A 22,162-nucleotide genomic window follows, 5' to 3' on the forward strand; every position below is an offset into this window, starting at 1 on the left:
ACAGGTCATATAGTCACCTTCCCCTGACATTATCCCAAATTACGGTACGTACTTCTTTATCACTGGATTACCACTGTGCCACGTTATAGGTCACTCTTCCACGCGCATAAACCTCACGCACTACCATAAACTGCCATAGTAATGTGCATTGCATATATTGTATATACTTTGGTTTTGTTATATTCTGTATTTTCCCAATGTTTTATTGTATATATACACTTGTTTCAGTTACTGATGAAGGTCCCGTTGCGAGACCGAAACGTTTTTGTTGGATTTGGGACGCAATAAATCTGTTTGTTTCCTCACACCATCAAGTTGAGTGCCGGGTTTTGTATTTTAATTGATTACGGTTTGGGAACCTACCCGTGCACCATATTCGGTTGTGCACACGGCTATCTAACCATAACAGTGATTGCTGTCAGTGGAGCTGCCACCTCCTTTGAGCTTGTCCATAATTGGTTTTACCCACCAGGTCATCTCAGTGCTACTCCGTAATCACCAGGTCATAACAGCAGACTTAGATGGATTGGTCTGCAGGCGTCATGTTGCATTTGAAGAGCCCCTGATGTACCTAAACAGTAGAAACCCCCCACAAGTGACCGCATATTGGAAACTAGACCCCCAAGGAACTTATCTAGATGTGTTGTGAGAACTTTGAACCCCCAAGTATTTCACTACAGCTTATAACGCAGAGCCTTGAAAATTAAAAATTAAATTTTTCCTACAAAATTTTTTTTTAGCCCCCCAAATTTTTATTTTCCCCAGGGTTACAAGATAAATTGGACCTCAGAAGTTGTTGTCCAATTTGTACGGAGTACGCTGATACCCCATATGTTGGGGTAAACTCCTGTTTGGGCACATGGGAGAGCTCGGAAGGGAACGAGCACTGTTTTACTTTTTCAACACAGAATTGGCTGGAATTGAGATAGGACATCATGTCGCGTTTGGAGAGCCCCTGATGTGCCTAAACAATGAAAACCCCCAATTCTAACTGAAACCCTAACCCAAACACACCCCTAATCCCAACCACACCCCTAACCCCAACCCTAACCACACCCCTAACTCCAACACACCCCTAACCCTAATCCCATCCATAACCGTAACCACACCCCTAACCCTGACACACCCCTAACCCTAATCCCAACTGTTAATGTAATCCTAACCCTAGCCACAACCCTAACCCTATCCTTAACCCTAGCCCTAACCCTAGTGCTAACCCTAGCCCTAACCCGAAAGGGAAAATGGAAATAAATAAAAAAATATATTTTTTTATTTTTCCCTAACTATGGGGGTGATGAAGGGGGGTTTGATTTACTTTTATAGCGGGTTTTTAGCGGATTTTTATGATTGGCAGCTGTCACACACTAAAAGACGCTTTTTATTGCAAAAAATATTTTTTTGCGTTACCACATTTTGAGAGCTATATTTTTTCCATATTTTGGTCCACAGAGTCATGTGAGGTCTTGTTTTTTGTGGAAGGAGTTGACGTTTTTATTGGTAACATTTTCGCGCACGTGACATTTTTTGAGCTCTGAGCAGGCGCTGGTAAGCCACCTCCCTGCAGGACCTGGAAGGCCACCCGCGGCCATTTTGGATCCGGGCCTGCAGGGAGGAGGAAGTAAGAGACCCTCGGAGCAACGAGATCACATCGTGTTGCTCCGAGGGTCTCAGGGAGCCCCCTCCCTGCGCGATGCTTCCCTGTACCGCCGGAATACTGCGATCATGTTTGATCGCAGTGTGCCGGTGGTTAATGTGCCAGGGGCGGTCCGTGACCGCTCCTGGCACATAGTGCCGGATGTCAGCAGCGATAGTCAGCTGACACCCGGCCGCGCTCCCCCTGTGAGCGCGGCTGATCACACTGGACGTACTATCCCGTCACTGGGAATTAAGTCCCAGGTCACCTTGACGGGATAGTACATCCAATGGGATTAAGGGGTTAAGTATAACAACTACATACAACATTCTTCAAATTGCAAATCAGTATTTGTTAGAGACTGTTATTAGGGTTCTCTAATTTTATTGATCCCTTCCCCTGTCCACTGTTAACCCTTCCCTTCCCCGCCCTCATTTCCCTAATCCCGCTTTTTAATACAAAATCTAATAAAAATATTTTAAAAAGAAAAATGAAAATATGGGACTAGTGTATGTAATATTACTGTGCAAAAAGGGAAATAATAAAAGTGCAGATGTGCTGCTAAGTACTAAACTGAAAATTATCCCAATTGTAAAAGATATTTTTTGCTGTTTATTGTGAACAGTTAAGCAAGTTAAAGATTACATGATGTCTAAAAGGCCTAAAGTTAAATATGACACATTTCCTTTGCATATTAGGTATATATATATATATATATATATATATATATATATATATATATATATATATATATACACTCACCGGCCACTTTATTAGGTACACCATGCTAGTAACGGGTTGGACCCCCTTTTGCCTTCAGAACTGCCTCAATTCTTCGTGGCATAGATTCAACAAGGTGCTGGAAGCATTCCTCAGAGATTTTGGTCCATATTGACATGATGGCATCACACAGTTGCCGCAGATTTGTCGGCTGCACATCCCAAAGATGCTCCATACAAGGCAGGATGGATCCATGCTTTCATGTTGTTTACGCCAAATTCTGACCCTACCATCCGAATGTCGCAGCAGAAATCAAGACTCATCAGACCAAGCAACGTTTTTCCAATCTTCTACTGTCCAATTTCGATGAGCTTGTACAAATTGTAGCCTCAGTTTCCTGTTCTTAGCTGAAAGGAGTGGTACCCGGTGTGGTCTTCTGCTGCTGTAGCCCATCTGCCTCAAAGTTCGACGCACGTTCAGAGATGCTCTTAGGCCTACCTTGGTTGTAACGGGTGGCGATTTGAGTCACTGTTGCCTTTCTATCAGCTCGAACCAGTCTGCCCATTCTCCTCTGACCTCTGGCATCAACAAGGCATTTCCGCCCACAGAACTGCCGCTCACTGGATTTTTTTTCTTTTTCGGACCATTCTCTGTAAACCCTAGAGATGGTTGTGCGTGAAAATCCCAGTAGATCATCAGTTTCTGAAATACTCAGACCAGCCCTTCTGGCACCAACAACCATGCCACGTTCAAAGGCACTCAAATCACCTTTCTTCCCCATACTGATGCTCGGTTTGAACTGCAGGAGATTGTCTTGACCATGTCTACATGCCTAAATGCACTGAGTTGCCGCCATGTGATTGGCTGATTAGAAATTAAGTGTTAACAAGAAGTTGGACAGGTGTACCTAATAAAGTGGCCGGTGAGTGTATATATATATATATATATATATATACACTAGATGGTTGCCCGATTCTAAGATTCTAAGGCATCGGGTATTCTAGAATATGCATGTCCACTGTAATGATCCGGTGACCCTGAAGCTGCATGAGACTATCTCTGGAGTAGGTGGTACCTGTACTGACCGCAATCCTAATACTGACACCGCAACTAGAAGTAGCCGTGGGATGTTCCTAACATGGCCTAGACACCTCGACACAGCCGGAGGACTAAATACCCCTAAAGATGGAAAAGGGAAATACTATCTTGCCTCAGAGGAGATTCCCAAAGGAAAGGCAGCCCCCCACAAATATTGACTGTGAGTTTAAGATGAAATACGTACACAGGCAGAAAAGACAGAATTTAGCAAAAGAGGCACTTCTAGATAAATAGAGAAAGATAGGACAGAGTTCTAAGCGGTCAGTATTAAACACTAGAAAAATCCACAGCAGAATATACTATAAACTACATCTAACTAAAGACATATAGTGTATATCTGCATATCCAGAGAAACCAGCACGACAGAAAAATCCAAACAAAGTCAAAGCTGGACAAAAACACAATAGATTGCACTGCACATAAAAGCACACTGCATGCGTGCTACAGAGAATAAAAACCAGACACTTATCTTAGCTGAAATGACAGCAGGGCAAGAGGAGCTAGACAGAGATGCAATCCCTCCAAGATACAATGGACAACTGGAAGGGATAGACGGCTCCTTCACACCTAAATACCGAATAGCTCTGCAATAAGCAGAAACACCTGCCCTGGCTTACAATCCAGAGACCACTGCACTACCACTAACAACCACCGGAGGGAGCCCAAGAGCAGAATTCACAACAGTCCACGTAGTATATTGCCCAGCCCACGTACTATATTGCCCAGTGACGTACTATATTGACCAGTGACATACTATATTGCCCAGTGACGTACTATATTGCCCAGTGACGTACTATATTGCCCAGGGACGTACTATATTGCCCAGTGACGTAGTATATTGCTCAGCCACGTAGTATATTGCCCAGCCACGTAGTATATTGCCCAGTTACGTACTATATTGCCCAGTGACTTAGTATATTGCCCAGCCACGTAGTATATTGCCCAGTGATGTAGTATATTGCCCAGCCACATAGTATATTGCCCAGTGACGTAGTATATTGCCCAGCGACGTAGTATATTTCCCAGCGACGTAGTATATTGCCCAGCCACGTAGTATATTGCCCAGTTACGTACTATATTGCCCAGTGACATAGTATATTGCCCAGCCACGTAGTATATTGCCCAGTGACGTAGTATATTGCCCAATGACATAGTATATTGCCCAATGACATAGTATATTGCCCAGCCACGTAGTATATTGCCCAGCCACGTAGTATATTGCCCAGTGACATAGTATACAGCACAGAGCCACGTAGTATATTGCCCAGCCACGTAGCATATTGCCCAGTCACGTAGTATATTGCCCAGCTACGTAGTATATTGCCCAGCCACGCATGTCACAGGTTAAAAAATAAACATATACTCACCTTCCCAGGTCCCCTTGTAGTCCTGTCGCCTGTGTGCGGTGCACGCGGCAGCTTCCGGTCCCAGGCTTGGTATGAGCGCAGGACCTATGATAACATCGCGGTCACATGACCGTGACGTCATAGCAGGTCCTTCTTGCGCAGGCGCGCAGGGCCTGTGATGACGTCATGTTCATGTGGCATGGTCCTTCTCGCATACCATCCTTGCCACCAGAACCTGCCACTTGCATGGAGCGGTTACCGGAGCGTCGCGAGGAGCGGGAAAGGCAGCGGTAGGTGTTGTGAATTAGACTTTTTTGGCTCCCTCTTGTGGTCACTAGTGATATGACTCTGGGATTGTCTTTCCTCAGTTTGGCACCCACCTGGGTCGTTAGTCCAGGGGTGTTGCTATATAAACTCCCTGGTTTCTCAGTCCAGTGCCTGGCATCATTGTAATCAGTTCCTTTCTGTTTGCTCCTGTCTGCTGGTCTTGGATCTTGCAAAATTAAGCTAAGTCCTGCTTCCTTGTTTTTTGGTTATTTGCTTTGCTCTTATTTTTTGTCCAGCTTGTACTAAATGTGATTCCTGATTTTGCTGGAAGCTCTAGGGGGCTGGTGTTCTCCCCCCGGGCCGTTAGACGGTTCGGGGGTTCTTGAATATCCAGCGTTGAAATTTTGATAGGGTTTTTGCTGACCATATAAGTCATCTTACTATATTCTGCTATTAGTCAATGGGCCTCTCTTTGCTAAATATCTAGTTCATTCTTACGTTTGTCTTTTCTCCTTACCTCACCGTTATTATTTGTTGGGGGCTTGTATCCAACTTTTGGGGTCTTTTCTCTGGAGGCAAGAAAGGTCTATCTTTTCCCTTCTAGGGTTAGTTAGTTCTCCGGCTGGCGCGAGACGTCTAGAACCAACGTAGGCACGTTCCCCGGCTGCTGCTATTTGTGGTGCTAGGATTAGATATATGGTCAGCCCAGTTACCACTGCCCTATGAGCTGTTTTTTTGTGTTTGCAGACTTGGTATGTACTTTTGAGACCCTCTGCCATTGGGGTCATAACAGTATGCCAGGCCAAGGTTGAATGTTTAATGCATTGCAGAAGTGGGATTACAAGAAAGGAAAGTCTGAGTTTTTTTTTTTTTTTCTTTCCTCTCTTTTTTCCTCCTCTTTACCTCTGAGTGGCTTGTGCTTTCTGCAGACATGAATGTCCAGACTTTGATTACAAGTGTGGATCAGCTTGCTGCTCGTGTGCAGGGCATAAAAGATTTTGTTACCAGTAGTCCAATGTCTGAACCTAAAATACCTATTCCTGAACTGTTCTCTGGAGACCGATTTAAGTTTAGGAATTTCAGGAATAATTGTAAATTGTTTCTATCTATGAGACCCCGTTCATCTGGAGACTCAGCTCAGCAAGTAAAAATTGTTATCTCTTTCTTAAGGGGCGACCCTCAGGATTGGGCCTTCTCGCTAGCGCCAGGAGATCCGGCATTGGCAAATATTGATGCGTTTTTTCTGGCGCTCGGATTGCTTTACGAGGAACCCAATCTTGAAATTCAGGCAGAAAAAGCCTTGCTGGCTATTTCTCAGGGTCAGGATGAAGCTAAAGTGTATTGCCAAAAATTTCGTAAATGGTCCGTGCTTACTCAGTGGAATGAGTGTGCTCTGGCCGCAAATTTCAGAAATGGCCTTTCTGAAGCCATTAAGAATGTGATGGTGGGTTTCTCCATTCCTACAGGTCTGAATGATTCCATGGCGCTGGCTATTCAAATTGACCGGCGTTTGCGGGAGCGCAAAGCCGCGAATCCTCTGGTGTGTTGTCTGAACAAACACCTGATTTAATGCAATGTGGTAGAATTCAGACTAGAAATGAACGGAAAAATCATAGACGTCAGAATGGGTTGTGTTTTTACTGTGGTGATTCTACACGTTATATCAGCATGCTCTAAACGCCTAACTAGGGTTGTTAGTCCTGTCGCCATTGGTAATTTGCAACCTAAATTTATTTTGTCTGTAACTTTAATTTGCTCATTGTCCTCCTACCCTGTTATGGCGTTTGTGGATTCAGGTGCTGCCCTGAGTCTTATGGATCTGTCGTTTGCCAAGCGCTGTGGTTTTGTTCTTGAGCCGTTGGTAAATCCTATCCCTCTTAGAGGTATTGATGCTACGCCATTGGCGGAAAATAAACCGCAGTTTTGGACTCAGGTAACCATGTGCATGACTACTGAACATCGGGAGGTGATTCGTTTTCTTGTTCTGCATAAAGTCATGATTTGGTCGTTTTGGGTCTGCCATGGTTACAGACCCATAATCCAGTCTTGGATTGGAAGGCAATGTCTGTGTCAAGTTGGGGCTGTCAGGGAATTCATGGTGATTCCCCGCTGGTGTCTATTGCTTCCTCTACTCCTTCGGAAGTTCCTGAGTATTTGTCTGATTACCAGGATGTATTCAGCGAGTCCAGGTCCAGTGCTCTTCCTCCTCATAGGGACTGTGACTGCGCTATAGATTTGATTCCAGGTAGTAAATTTCCTAAGGGAAGATTATTTAATCTGTCTGTACCTGAGCATACCGCAATGCGTTCGTATATCAAGGAATCTCTGGAGAGGGGGCCATGTGCTTTTTTCTCTAGGAAGTTTTCGCCTGCTGAGCGGAATTATGATGTTGGCAATCGGGAGTTGTTAGCCATGAAGTGGGCATTTGAGGAGTGGCGTCATTGGCTCGAGGGTGCTAAGCATCGTGTGGTGGTCTTGACTGATCACAAAAATCTGATGTATGTCGAGTCTGCTAAACGCCTGAATCCTAGACAGGCCCGCTGGTCATTGTTTTTCTCCCGTTTTGACTTTGTGGTCTCGTATTTACCAGGTTCAAAGAATGTGAAGGCTGATGCTCTTTCAAGGAGCTTTGTGCCTGACTCTCCTGGAGTCGCAGAACCAGTTGGTATTCTCAAGGAGGGAGTTATCCTGTCAGCCATTTCTCCGGATTTGCGACGTGTGTTGCAGAGATTTCAGGCTGGTAGACCTGACTCTTGTCCACCTGACAGACTGTTTGTTCCTGATAAGTGGACCAGCAGAGTCATTTCCGAGGTTCATTCCTCGGTGTTGGCAGGGCATCCGGGAATTTTTGGCACCAGAGATCTGGTGGCTAGGTCCTTTTGGTGGCCTTCCTTGTCACGGGATGTGCGGTCATTTGTGCAGTCCTGTGGGACTTGTGCTCGAGCTAAGCCTTGCTGTTCTCGTGCCAGCGGGTTGCTCTTGCCCTTGCCTGTCCCGAAGAGGCCTTGGACACACATTTCCATGGATTTCATTTCAGATCTTCCGGTGTCTCAGGGCATGTCTGTCATCTGGGTGGTATGTGATCGCTTTTCCAAGATGGTCCATTTTGGTATCTTTGCCTAAGCTGCCTTCCTCTTCCGATCTGGTTCCTTTGTTCTTTCAGAATGTGGTTCGTTTACACGGCATTCCTGAGAATATTGTGTCTGACAGAGGATCCCAGTTTGTTTCCAGGTTCTGGCGATCCTTTTGTGCTAAGATGGGCATTGATTTGTCGTTTTCGTCTGCCTTTCATCCTCAGACTAATGGACAAACGGAGCGAACTAATCAGACTCTGGAGGCTTATTTGAGGTGTTTTGTTTCTGCAGATCAGGATGATTGGTGACCTTCTTGCCGTTAGCGGAGTTTGCCCTTAATAATCGGGCTAGTTCCGCTACTTTGGTTTCGCCATTTTTTTGCAACTCTGGTTTCCATCCTCGTTTTTCCTCGGGACATGTGGAGCCTTCTGACTGTCCTGGGGTAGATTCCGTGGTGGATAGGTTGCAGCGGATCTGGAATCATGTGGTGGACAACTTGAAGTTGTCACAGGAGAAGGCTCAGCGTTTTGCCAACCGCCGCCGCGGTGTGGGTCCCCGACTTCGTGTTGGGGATTTGGTATGGCTGTCTTCTCCATTTGTTCCTATGAAGGTCTCCTCTCCTAAATTTAAGCCTCGCTTCATCGGTCCTTACAAGATATTGGAAATCCTTAATCCTGTGTCCTTTCGCTTGGATCTTCCGGTGTCGTTTGCCATTCACAACGTGTTCCATAGGTCTTTGTTGCGGCGGTACGTTGTACCTGTGGTTCCTTCTGTTGAGCCTCCTGCTCCGGTGTTGGTTGAGGGCGAGTTGGAGTACGTGGTGGAGAAGATCTTGGATTCTCGTCTCTCCAGGCGGAGGCTTCAGTATCTGGTCAAGTGGAAGGGCTATGGTCAGGAGGATAATTCCTGGGTGGTTGCCTCTGATGTGCATGCGGCCGATTTAGTTCGTGCCTTTCACGCTGCTCATCCTGATCGCCCTGGTGGTCTTGGTGAGGGTTCAGTGACCCCTCCTTAAAGGGGGGGTACTGTTGTGAATTAGACTTTTTTGGCTCCCTCTTGTGGTCACTAGTGATATGACTCTGGGATTGTCTTTCCTCAGTTTGGCACCCACCTGGGTCGTTAGTCCAGGGGTGTTGCTATATAAACTTCCTGGTTTCTCAGTCCAGTGCCTGGCATCGTTGTAATCAGTTCCTTTCTGTTTGCTCCTGTCTGCTGGTCTTGGATCTTGCAAAATTAAGCTAAGTCCTGCTTCCTTGTTTTTTGGTTATTTGCTTTGCTCTTATTTTTTGTCCAGCTTGTACTAAATGTGATTCCTGATTTTGCTGGAAGCTCTAGGGGGCTGGTGTTCTCCCCCCGGGCCGTTAGACGGTTCGGGGGTTCTTGAATATCCAGCGTGGAAATTTTGATAGGGTTTTTGCTGACCATATAAGTCATCTTACTATATTCTGCTTAGTCAGTGGGCCTCTCTTTGCTAAATATCTAGTTCATTCTTACGTTTGTCTTTTCTCCTTACCTCACCGTTATTATTTGTTGGGGGCTTGTATCCAACTTTTGGGGTCTTTTCTCTGGAGGCAAGAAAGGTCTATCTTTTCCCTTCTAGGGTTAGTTAGTTCTCCGGCTGGCGCGAGACGTCTAGAACCAACGTAGGCACGTTCCCCGGCTGCTGCTATTTGTGGTGCTAGGATTAGATATATGGTCAGCCCAGTTACCACTGCCCTATGAGCTGGTTTTTTGTGTTTGCAGACTTGGTATGTACTTTTGAGACCCTCTGCCATTGGGGTCATAACAAGTAGGTGAGTATATAATTATTTTTTATTTCTTTATTATTTTTCACATTAGATCTTTTTACTATTGATGCTGCATAGGTTTGCAGCTGTGCGTAAGCCATCCTGTCGACCACCTCTATCCACTGCAACAAGCAGAAACGGCTCCAGTGGGCCAAACGATACATGAAGACTGACTTCCAAACTGTTTTGTTCACCGATGAGTGCCATGCAACGCTCAATGGTCCAGATGGATGGAGTGGAGGATGGACACCCCATGAAAACACAGCTAAGGCACCAACAAGGAGGAGGTGGAGTAATGTTTTGGGCTGGAATCATGGGGAGAGAGATTGTCAGCCCCTTTATGATCCCTGAAGGGGTAAAGATGAACTCCATAATATATGTGGAGTTTCTAAAACAACACTTTCTGCCATGGTTCAAGAGGAAGAACCGTGCTTTCCGCAGCAAGATCATTTTCATGCATGATAAAGCACCGTCTCATGCTGCAAAAAACACATCTGCATCTCTGGCTGCTATGGGCATAAAAGAGGACAAACTTATGGTGTGGCCACCATCTTCCCCTGACCTCAACCCCATTGAGAACCTCTGGAGCATCATCAAAAGGAGTGTCTATGATGGCGGGAGGCAGTTCACATCTAAGCAACAGCTCTGGGAGGGTATTCTGTCCACATGCAAAGCAAATGAAGCAGAAACCATCCAAAAACTGACAAATTCAGTGGACGAGAGAGTTCAGAAGCTTCTTTCGAACAAGGGGTCCTATGTGCAAATGTAACATCACCTAGAATAAAGTTTTCAATTGAAAACTGTTTGATTTCATTTTGTAATAAGCTGATAATGCTTATAACTTCACAATTGACCATTTTTTTGTTCAAAATAAAAAAAAAGGTTGAAAACTCTGCTGTGCATAATAATTTGGAACATGCATTTTGAGTGTTTATTTCTTTAAAAAAGATACTGTTTTCATAGGCAGTTTGTTCCAAAACATTGCAATTATGCTAGAATAGTAGATGACTGGAAAATAACAATGACTGCAATTCAGATAGGTAATTTAGAGAAAATATGAGGAAATATTATTTGCATAATAATTTGGAACACAGTGTATATATATATATATATATATATATATATATATATATACACATATATATGCATTTTAAGAAGTACAAAAAGGAAAAGGGGGTGATGAAAAAGATTGGGCATGCTTGGAGATATGTGTGCTCAGTCATCTTTGACCCAGGTTTCACACCTTAATTAACCTGTTGGGGTTATCGCTTGTTCACTATCATTGTTAGGAAAGGCCAGGTGATGCAAATTTATTTCCAAGCTTTGTAAAAACCAAGCCTCCTCTAACCTTGTGCCAAAAAACAGCAGTCATGGGTTCTAAGCAGCTGCCTAGCACTCTGAAAATGGTGGAGGCCCACAAAGCAGGAGGATATAAGAAGATAACAAAGCATTTTCAAGTTGCCCTTTTCTCAGTCCTAAATGTAATTAAGAAATAACAGTTAACAGGAACAGTGGAGGTCAAGATAAGGTCTGGAAGACCAAGCAATATATTTCTAATATTAATGCGCCAGTAATGGGGAATCTCCACATACCTTCACTTGCAGAGAAGTTTATGTGTGGGGTCAGGAGGGATTTACAGTGTGGATGTAGCTAAGCCGTATGTGTACGAGGTGTACGGAGCCGAGCCATGTGTGTACGAGAGCAGAGCCGTGTGTGTATGAGGTGTACGGAGTGGAACCATGTGTGTATGAGATATATGGAGTGAAGCTGCCTGTGTACAGGGTGTGTTGAGTGGAGCTGCGTGTGTACAGGTTGTACGGTGCTGAACCATCCATGTACAGTATGTACGGAGCAGAGTTGTTTGCGTATCGACAGGAGCCATGTTTGTACGGAGCGAAGCCGTGTGTCTAGGACATGTACTGAGCAGAGGCGTGTGTGTACAACGTGTATGGAGCTGAGCTTTGTTTGTTTACCAAGTAGATTTATTTTTATAAAACAATGATTGGATCAATCTCAATATTACATGTATTGTTCCCCAATATTTCCCTCTATTATTCCTATCTGTGTTTGTTAGGGCTAGCGGAACGCACCGAGTAAATATAGATGTTTATTATTATTGGTGCGTTCGCAGCCCGGGGTCCACCGTGCAGGAGGAACCTGCTGCTAGTGAATGGCGGCACTATTTGGCGGTATAGGCTAGCTCTGTTACTTCACAGCGTAGCCGTGAAAGGAAAGCACTGCGCCCTGTTAGACACAGGAGCACAAGCTAACTGCCGAACTGATAGCAGTCAGTGGTCATGCAAACATACAATCTCCTCACCGGAGGTGCCGGTATTCTAGGGGCTTATTTCAGCCGGGTCCCTGAATACCTAGTAACATAGTAAGGCCGAAAAAAGACATTTGTCCATCCAGTTCAGCCTATATTCCATCATAATAAATCCCCAGATCTACGTCCTTCTACAGAACCTAATAATTGTATGATACAATATTTTTCTGCTCCAGGAAGACATCCAGGCCTCTCTTGAACCCCTCGACTGAGTTCGCCATCACCCCCTCCTCAGGCAAGGAATTCCAGATTCTCACTGCCCTAACAGTAAAGAATCCTCTTCTATGTTGGTGGAAAAACCTTCTCTCCTCCAGACGCAAAGAATGCCCCCTTGTGCCCGTCACCTTCCTTGGTATAAACAGATCCTCAGCGAGATATTTGTATTGTCCCCTTATCTATATATATAATTGTCTAAGGGTTTTTCTGTCTGTCTGTCTGTCTGTCTGTCCTGGAAATCCCGCATCTCTGATTGGTCGAGGCTGCTAGGCCTCGACCAATCAGCGACGGGCACAGCATGGCGACGATGATGTCATAAAGGTTGCCTCGACCAATCAGCGACGGGCACAGTCTGCCGCGAATTCGCCTCGACCAATCAGCGACGGGCACAGTATCGACGTAGATGTCATAATGGTTGCCATGGCGACGATGATGTCATAAAGATTGCCTCGACCAATCAGTGACGACAGTCTGCCGCGAATTCTGGAATCATCATTGTCCATATACTACGGGGACATGCATATTCTAGAACTAGATTGTGGCCCGATTCTAACGCATCGGGTATTCTAGAATATGCATGTCCCCGTAGTATATGGACAATGATTCCAGAATTCGCGGCAGACTCTGCCCGTCGCTGATTGGTCGAGGCAACCTTTATGACATCATCGTCGCCATGGCAACCATTATGACATCTACGTCGATACTGTGCCCGTCGCTGATTGGTCGAGGCGAATTAGCGGCAGATTGTGCCCGTCGCTGATTGGTCGAGGCAACCTTTATGACATCATCGTCGCCATGCTGTGCCCGTCGCTGATTGGTCGAGGCTGCCAGGCCATGGTTGCCATGGCGACGATGATGTCATAAAGGTTGCCTCGACCAATCAGCGACGGGTACAGTCTGCCGCGAATTCTGGAATCATCATTGTCCATATACTACGGGGACATGCATATTCTAGAATACCCGATGCGTTAGAATCGGGCCACAATCTAGTATACTTATACATGGTTATTAGATCACCCCTCAGTCATCTTTTTTCTAGACTAAATAATCCTAATTTCGCTAATCTATCTGGGTATTGTAGTTCTCCCATCCCCTTTATTAATTTTGTTGTCCTCCTTTGTACTCTCTCTAGTTCCATTATATCCTTCCTGAGCACCGGTGCCCAAAACTGGACACTGTACAAATCCCTAGTTAGACCGCGCATGGAGTACTGAGGCAGTATAATGCTCTCATCATGTGTATCCAGACCTCTTAATGCACCCCATGATCCTGATTGCCTTGGCAGCTGCTGCCTGGCACTGGCTGCTCCAGGCAAGTTTATCATTAACTAGGATCCCCAAGTCCTTCTCCCTGTCAGATTTACCCAGTGGTTTCCCGTTCAGTGTGTAATGGTGATACTGATTCCTTCTTCCCATGTGTATAACCTTACATTTATCATTGTTAAACCTCATCTGCCACCTTTCTGCCCAAGTTTCCAACTTATCCAGATCCATCTGTAGCAGAATACTATCTTCTCTTGTATTAACTGCTTTACATAGTTTTGTATCATCAGCAAATATCAATATTTTACTGTGTAAACCTTCTACCAGATCATTAATGAATATGTTGAAGAGAACAGGTCCCAATACCGACCCCTGCGGTACCCCACTGGTCACAGCGACACAGTTAGAGACTATACCATTTATAACCACCCTCTGCTTTCTATCACTAAGCCAGTTACTAACCCATTTACACACATTTTCCCCCAGACCAAGCATTCTCATTTTGTGTACCAACTGCTTGTGTGGCACGGTATCAAACGCTTTGGAAAAATCGAGATATACCACATCCAATGACTCACCGTGGTCCAGCCTATAGCTTACCTCTTCATAAAAACTGATTAGATTGGTTTGACAGGAGCGATTTCTCATAAACCCATGCTGATATGGAGTTAAACAGTTATTCTCATTGAGATAATCCAGAATAACATCCTTCAGAAACCCCTCAAATATTTTACCAACAATAGAGGTTAGACTTACTGGCCTATAATTTCCAGGTTCACTTTTAGAGCCCTTTTTGAATATTGGCACCACATTTGCTATGCGCCAGTCCTGCGGAACAGACCCTGTCGCTATAGAGTCCTTAAAAATAAGAAATAATGGTTTATCTATTACATTACTTAGTTCTCTTAGTACTCGTGGGTGTATGCCATCCGGACCCGGAGATTTATCTATTTTAATCTTATTTAGCCGGTTTTGCACCTCTTCTTGGGTTAGATTGGTGACCCTTAATATAGGGTTTTCATTGTTTCTTGGGATTTCACCTAGCATTTCATTTTCCACCGTGAATACCGTGGAGAAGAAGGTGTTTAATATGTTAGCTTTTTCCTCATCATCTACAACCATTCTTTCCTCACTATTTGTTAAGGGGCCTACATTTTCAGTTTTTATTCTTTTACTATTGATATAGTTGAAGAACAGTTTGGGATTAGTTTTACTCTCCTTAGCAATGTGCTTCTCTGTTTCCTTTTTGGCAGCTTTAATTAGTTTTTTAGATAACGTATTTTTCTCCCTATAGTTTTTTAGAGCTTCAATGGTGCCATCCTGCTTTAGTAGTGCAAATGCTTTCTTTTTACTGTTAATTGCCTGTCTTACTTCTTTGTTTAGCCACATTGGGTTTTTCCTATTTCTAGTCCTTTTATTCCCATAAGGTATAAACCGCTTACAGTGCCTATTTAGGAAGTTCTTAAACATTTTCCATTTATTATCTGTATTCTTATTTCTGAGGATATTGTCCCAGTCTACCAGATTAAGGGCATCTCTAAGCTGGTCAAACTTTGCCTTCCTAAAGTTCAGTGTTTTTGTGACAATCACACATAACCACAATGAGCAGACTCCACTGTGGCAGGAGAAGAATGGGAGACCGCAGCAGAGATGGCCCGAGATTCCCCCTGTGCAGAGGCGGGAACTCGACCCCTAACCCCCCTCCTAGGGCCCCCTCCTACGCTTGAAGGCAGAAATGAGCTGCGGAGCCTGAATGTGCTCAGCAGGCTCCCAGGACCTGTCATCAGGACCATAACTCTTCCAGTCCACCAAATAAAATTTTTTGCCTCGTACCACCTAGCACCCCAAAATAACGTTCACCTCGTAATCACCCGTAGACGACCCCGATGTCTCGGCAGATGACTCGGAAAACCGGGACATGCATAAGGGTTTCAAGAGGGACACATGGAAGGTGTCGGTGATACGCAGGCGTGGCGGAAGGGCCAGATGGTAGACCACAAGGTTAACCTGTTCGAGGACCTTGAAAGGGCCCAAGTAGAGAGGTGCAAACTTAGTGGACTCAACTCGCAGCCTGATGTAACGGGCGGAGAGCCGCACTAAGTCGCCAGGAGCAAAGGTCGGAGCGGGGCACCGATGTGCATCGGCGGAGGACCTCATTCTCTCCTTGGAGGCCCGAATGGCATCCTGAGTGCGGTCCCAAATGTCCCGTGCCTCCACAGCCCAGTCTGCCACCCTGGAGTCGGCGGAAGACACGGGCATAGGCACAGGTACCTGCGGATGCTGACCATAGTTAAGAAATTGGGTCTGTCCAGTGGAGTCGGCTACGGCGTTGTTCAGCGCAAACTCCGCCCACGATAGCAAAGATACCCAGGCATCCTGCCTGGCTGAGAGAAAAGGTCACAGATATGTGACCAGAGTCTGGTTGGCCCTCTCTACCAACCCACTTGTCTCGGGATGATATGCAGAAGAGAGATTCAACTCAATGCTGAGAAGACGACAGAGCTCTCTCCAGAACCAAGATGCCAACTGAGGACCCCGGTCACTGACAATTTTGTCCGTTATACCGAGTAGGCGGAAGATGTGTTTTATAAACCAAATATTAAAGAAATAGGAGAACTAGAGTTTTTTTTATGTCAAAGAAGTTAATTTTAGATACACATAATACAGAAATGATATACATAAATAAATACAATGTTTAATTACACATCATATTTATAGAGATTGATCCTAAAAGGTGATAATATAGAGCTGCCACCAACCGGGACAAATGTAACACAGTGCTGAAAACTATGTCTACCTGAACCATGTGTCAAATCATGGGCTCATAATCATGCCATTAATCCTAAGCCAAAAAGGACACAGGTCATTTCTCGTGGTACAGCGCTGTTGCAAAGAAACACACACACATTAACAAAATAAGGGGTTAATTACCCATAACGGTGTCTCTATTTGAGTCCAGTCCTGTAGTCTTCGGGTCAGAACGATTACAGTGATATCTAATTTATATCATTTTTTTTAATGTTTTGTCACTTTTATACGATAAAAACTATTTTATATAAAAAATAATTATTTTTGCATCACTTTATTCTGAGGACAATAACTTTTTTATATTTTCGTTAATGATGCTGTATGGCGGCTCGTTTTTTGCGGGACAAGATGACGTTTTCAGCGGTACCACAGTTATTTATATCCGTCTTTTTGATCGTGTGTTATTCCACTTTTTGTTTGGCGGCATGATAATAAAGCGTCGTTTTTTTGCCTTGTTTTTTTTCTTTTTTACGGTGTTCACTGAAGGGGTTAACTAGCGGTTAACAGTTTTATAGGTCAGGTCGTGGTGATAAATATGTGTACTTTAATTTTTTTTTATTTAGATAAATATTTTTTTTTACAATATACATTTCTTTCTTTCTTTAGGATTTTTTTTTTACATTTTTTTTTTTTTTTTACACATGTAAATTTTTTTTTTTACTTTTTTACATTTCCCCAGGGGGGACAAAACAGTAAAGTGACAGATCGCTGATCTGACACTTTGAAGAGCACTGCAGGGAGGCTTCCCAGTGCCTGCTGTGAGCAGGCGCTTGGAAGCCACCTCCCTGCAGGACCCGGATGCAGCCCAGTGGCCATTTTGGATCTGGGCCTACAGGGAGGAGGAGGTAGGAGACCCTCGGAGCAAAGCGATCACATCGTGTTGCTCCGAGGGTCTCAGGGAAGCACGCAGGGAGCCCCCTCCCTGCGAGATGCTTCCCTATGCCCTATGCCGCTGGAGCGCTGCGATCATCTTTGATCGCAGTGTGCTGGGGGTTAATGTGCCAGGAGCGGTCCATAACTGCTCCTGGCACATAGTGCCGGATGTCAGCTGCGATGGTTAGCTGACACCCGGCCCTGATCGGCCGCGCTCCACCTGTGAGTGCGGCTGATCAGTGATGACGTACTATCCCGTCGGTGGGCATACGGGCCCACCCCACCTCGATGGGATAGTACGTCATATGTCAGAAAGGGGTTAAGAGCCATTTACTATCTGCAAATAGCCACAGTTCTGACAAAAGCCCTATAGTTCAGACAGAGAACAGATGTATGGGCAAAATCCTCAGAATAACTCAGTCACTCACTAACCAGAGTATCTATTTGCTAGTTAGAACCTGCATATGTTAAGTAATCTATATATTTTTTTATTATTGAAATACTAATATTTTACAGTGGCTTACCTTCCTTCTGGAGTGTGTCAGTGACTGCCTTCTAGACATCTGTCCAATCAGCAGTCTTCCTCATGATTGTGGAGCTACTGAACCAGACTAAGGGACCTTTTTTAAATATTTAGGAAGCCATTGCAGGGGTTTTTGTTTTAATTTACTGACATAATGACTTTTGGGTTTTCATTGGCTGTAGATTTATTCAACAGAAATAAACACTTGAGATAGATCACTCTGTAATGACCCTATATAATATGAGTTTCACTTTTTGCATTGAAGAACTGAAATAAATTAACTTTCTGATAATATTCTAATTTAGTGAGAATCACTTGTATGTGACTATGTAAAAACAATTAAGAACATAAAAAAGCTTCTCCCCTTTTTTGAATTATTTTTTAAATTTGTTTATTAAACCACAAATCAAAATGTACTTATTAGTATACAACCACAATAATACATATGCATCTGTCAAAGTGGTTATAAAAGAACAGCAAATTTGTACATTAAATTGTTTGCACAATTTTAGTTTCTCAAATCCATATAATGCTGTATGGACAATAGATTAATTAGCAAATAAACAAAAACAACAATATTTAGCCATATATATTTAGTAGTATATAGCTCAAAAAGACACTACATAACTAATTAAACTACAACTATCCTGCCGCCAAGTATAGTCACACAATATTAATAGTCTTGTGATGCCATAAAATAGAATTCGATGCATTCTAAACATAACATTCATGGTGGTACTGGACCGCTACGTACTAGTATAGTAAGATGAGAAGAGTTCCACCTGTCCCAAATCTTGTCATATTTCCCTAAACACCTCCTATTCTGATATAGAATTCGCTCATATGGTGTAGCTAAATTTACTAATTCAATCCAAGCTCTGAGAGAGGGATGTGAACCACCCATCCAATGTAATGCCAACACTTTCCTGGCCAGAAAAAGTGTCTCGCGCAGGAAAATCCTAGCATAGTGTCCCCATGTCTCCTCAACCAACACCCCAAATAAACAAACTAGTGGACTAAGAGGACCAGGGGTTTGTATTAAGGATGTCAGAAACGATGTTACCGCGCTCCAGTAGGAAAGAATAATGAGGCAGTCCCATATCATATGTGTAAAATCTGCGTCTAGTGAATGACATGTCAAACATTCTGAGGATTGGAGCTGACCCATTTAAAAAAGTTGTAATGGAGTCAGATATGATATATTATATACAACTGAATCATTCTATTATTAACAGATGGGGATACCTTATCTCCTCCGAGTCTTCACCTTAAGCATCAGAGATAAGTCCTTCCCATTTCCCCTTAATTATCATTATAGCAGAGTCAGTTCCCACAGACATGTACGTATATAAAACGGAAATGAGACCTTGGGGACCTTGTGATTTAAGGACACCCATTAAAGGGAGAGATGAGATAGTTTGGGTCGTATTCATATAACGTAAATGCGAAAGAATTGGAACCTCGGGATATTATATTTAGTTTGTATTTGCTCAAAGGACATTAAAACATCATGATCATATAAATCTTTTACCAAGGAAACATTATGTAAGATCCAGAAATCAGTGGATGAGTGGTTTAGTAACACTGGGAAATAATTATTATTCCATAGCTGCATTTCAGCTATAATGTCCTTAACCCCTTCATGACCCAGCCTATTAATTTTCACATTTTGAATTTTTATTCTGTTAAACCAGAGAGTTATGTAACACAAAATAGTTAATAACATTTCCCACATGTCTACTTTACATCAGCACAATTTTGGAAACAAAATTTTTTTTTGCTAGGAAGTTATAAGGGTTAAAATTTGACAAGTGATTTCTCATTTTTACAACAAAATTTACAAAACCATTTTTTTTTAGGGACCACCTCACATTTGAAGTCAGTTTGAGGGTTCTATATGGCTGAAAATACCCAAAAGTGACACCATTCTAAAAACTGCACCCCTCAAGGTGCTCAAAACCACATTCAAGAAGTTTATTAACCCTTCAGGTGTTTCACAGCAGCAGAAGCATCATGGAAGGAAAAAGTGAACATTTAACTTTTTAGTCACAAAAATGATCTTTTAGCAACAATTTTTTTATTTTCCCAAGGGGAAACTGGACCACGAACGTTGTTGTCCAATTTGTCCTGAGTACGCTGATACCTCATATGTGGGGGTAAACCACTGTTTGGGGGCACGGCAGGGCTCAGAAGCGAAAAATTGGCTCCAATCTTTAGCGGACACCATGTCGCGTTTGGAGAGACCCTGTGTGCCTAAACATTGGAGCTCCCCCACATGTGACCCCATTTTGGAAACTAGACCCACCAAGGAACTTATCTAGATGCATAGTGAGCACTTTAAACTCTCAGGTGCTTCACAAATTGAGCCGGAAAAATGAAAAAGTACTTTTTTTTTTTTCACAAAAAAATTCCTTTAGCCTCAATTTTTTCATTTTCACATGGGCAACAGGATAAAATGGATCCTAAAATTTGTTGGGCAATTTCTCCTGAGTACACCGATACCTCACATGTGGGGGTAAACCACTTTTTGGGTGCACGGCAAGGCTTGTAAGGGAAGGCGCGCAATTTGACTTTTTGAATGGAAAATTAGCTCCAATCGTTAGCGGACACCATGTCGCCCTTGGAGAGCTCCTGTGTGCCTAAACATTGGAGCTCCCCCACAAGTGACCCCATTTTGGAAACTAGACCCCCCAAGGAACTTATCTAGATGCATTGTGAGCACTTTAAACCCCCAGCTGCTTCACATTAGTTCATAATGCAGAGCCGTGAAAATAAGAAATAATTTTTCTTTCCTCAAAAATGATTTTTTAGCCCGGAATTTTTTATTTTCCCAAGGGTAACAGGATAAATTGGAACCCAAATGTTATTGTCCAGTTTCTCCTGAGTACACCAATACCCCGTATGTGGGGGTAAACCACTGTTTGGGCGCACGGCAGGGCTCGGAAGGGAAGGAGCGCCATTTGGCTTTTTGAATGGAAAATTAGCTCCAATCATTAGCGGACACCATGTTGCGTTTGGAGAGCACCTGTGTGCCTAAACATTGGAGCTCCCCTACAAGTGACCCCATTTTGGAAACTAGACCTCCCAAGGAACTAATCTAGATGTGTGGTGAGCACTTTGAACCCCCAAGTGCTTCACAGAAGTTTATAACGCAGAGCCATGAAAATAAAAAATAATTTTTCTTTTCTCAAAAAAATGATTTTTAGCCCGCAATTTTTTATTTTCCCAATGGTAACAGGAGAAATTTGACCCCAAAAGTTGTTGTCCAGTTTCTCCTGAGTACGCTGATACCCCATATGTGGGGGTATATCACTGTTTGGGCACACGTCGGGGTTCGGAAGGGAAGTAGTGACATTTTGAAATGCAGACTTTGATGGAATGCTCTGCGGGCGTCACGTTGCTTTTGCAGAGCCCCTGATGTGCCTAAACAGTAGAAACTCCCCACAAGTGACCCCATTTTGGAAACTAGACCCCCAAAGGAACTAATCTAGATGTGTGGTGAGCACTTTGAACCCCCAAGTGCTTCATAGAAGTTTATAACGCAGAGCCATGAAAATAAAAAATAATTTTTCTTTAATCAAAAATGATTTTTTAGCCTGCAATTTTTTATTTTCCCAAGGGTAACAGGAGAAATTTGACCCCGAAAGTTGTTGTCCAGTTTCTCCTGAGTACGCTGGTACCCCATATGTGGGGGTAAACCACTGTTTGGGCACACGTCGGGGCTCGGAAGGGAGAAAGCACCATTTGACTTTCTCAACGCAAGATTGGCTGGAATCAATGGTGGCGCCATGTCGCGTTTGGAGACCCCCTGATGTGCCTAAACAGTAGAAACCCCTCAATTCTAACTCCAACACACCCCTAACCCTAATCCCAACCCTAACCCCAACACACCCCTAACCCTAGTCTTAACCCTAATTCCAACCCTAACTCTAATTCCAACCGTAACCCTAAGGCTATGTGCCCACGTTGCGGATTTGTGTGTGGATTTTTCCGCACTGTTTTTGAAAAATCTGCACTGCGCTTTACCTGCAGATTTACCGCGGATTTCCAGTGTTTTTTGTGTGGATTTCACCTACGGATTCCTATTATGGAGCAGGTGTAAAACGCTGCGGAATCCGCACAAAGAATTGACATGCTGTGGAAAATACAACGCAGCGTTTCTGCGCTGTATTTTCCGCACCATGGGCACAGCGGATTTGGTTTTCCATAGGTTTACTTGGTACTGTAAA

At 43.7% G+C, this 22,162-nt stretch overlaps 1 protein-coding gene across 1 annotated transcript in view; it reads right to left on the minus strand.

The window, feature by feature from the left end:
* LOC143767657 (uncharacterized) overlaps positions 1–22,162 on the minus strand; it is a 104,559-nt gene that overhangs the window by 41,520 nt on the left and 40,877 nt on the right. The gene's annotated exons all lie outside the window — the stretch shown is intronic.

The sequence above is a fragment of the Ranitomeya variabilis genome, chromosome 4 (genome assembly GCF_051348905.1).
Source record: "Ranitomeya variabilis isolate aRanVar5 chromosome 4, aRanVar5.hap1, whole genome shotgun sequence".
In the NCBI taxonomy this organism is placed as follows: Eukaryota; Metazoa; Chordata; class Amphibia; order Anura; family Dendrobatidae; genus Ranitomeya; species Ranitomeya variabilis.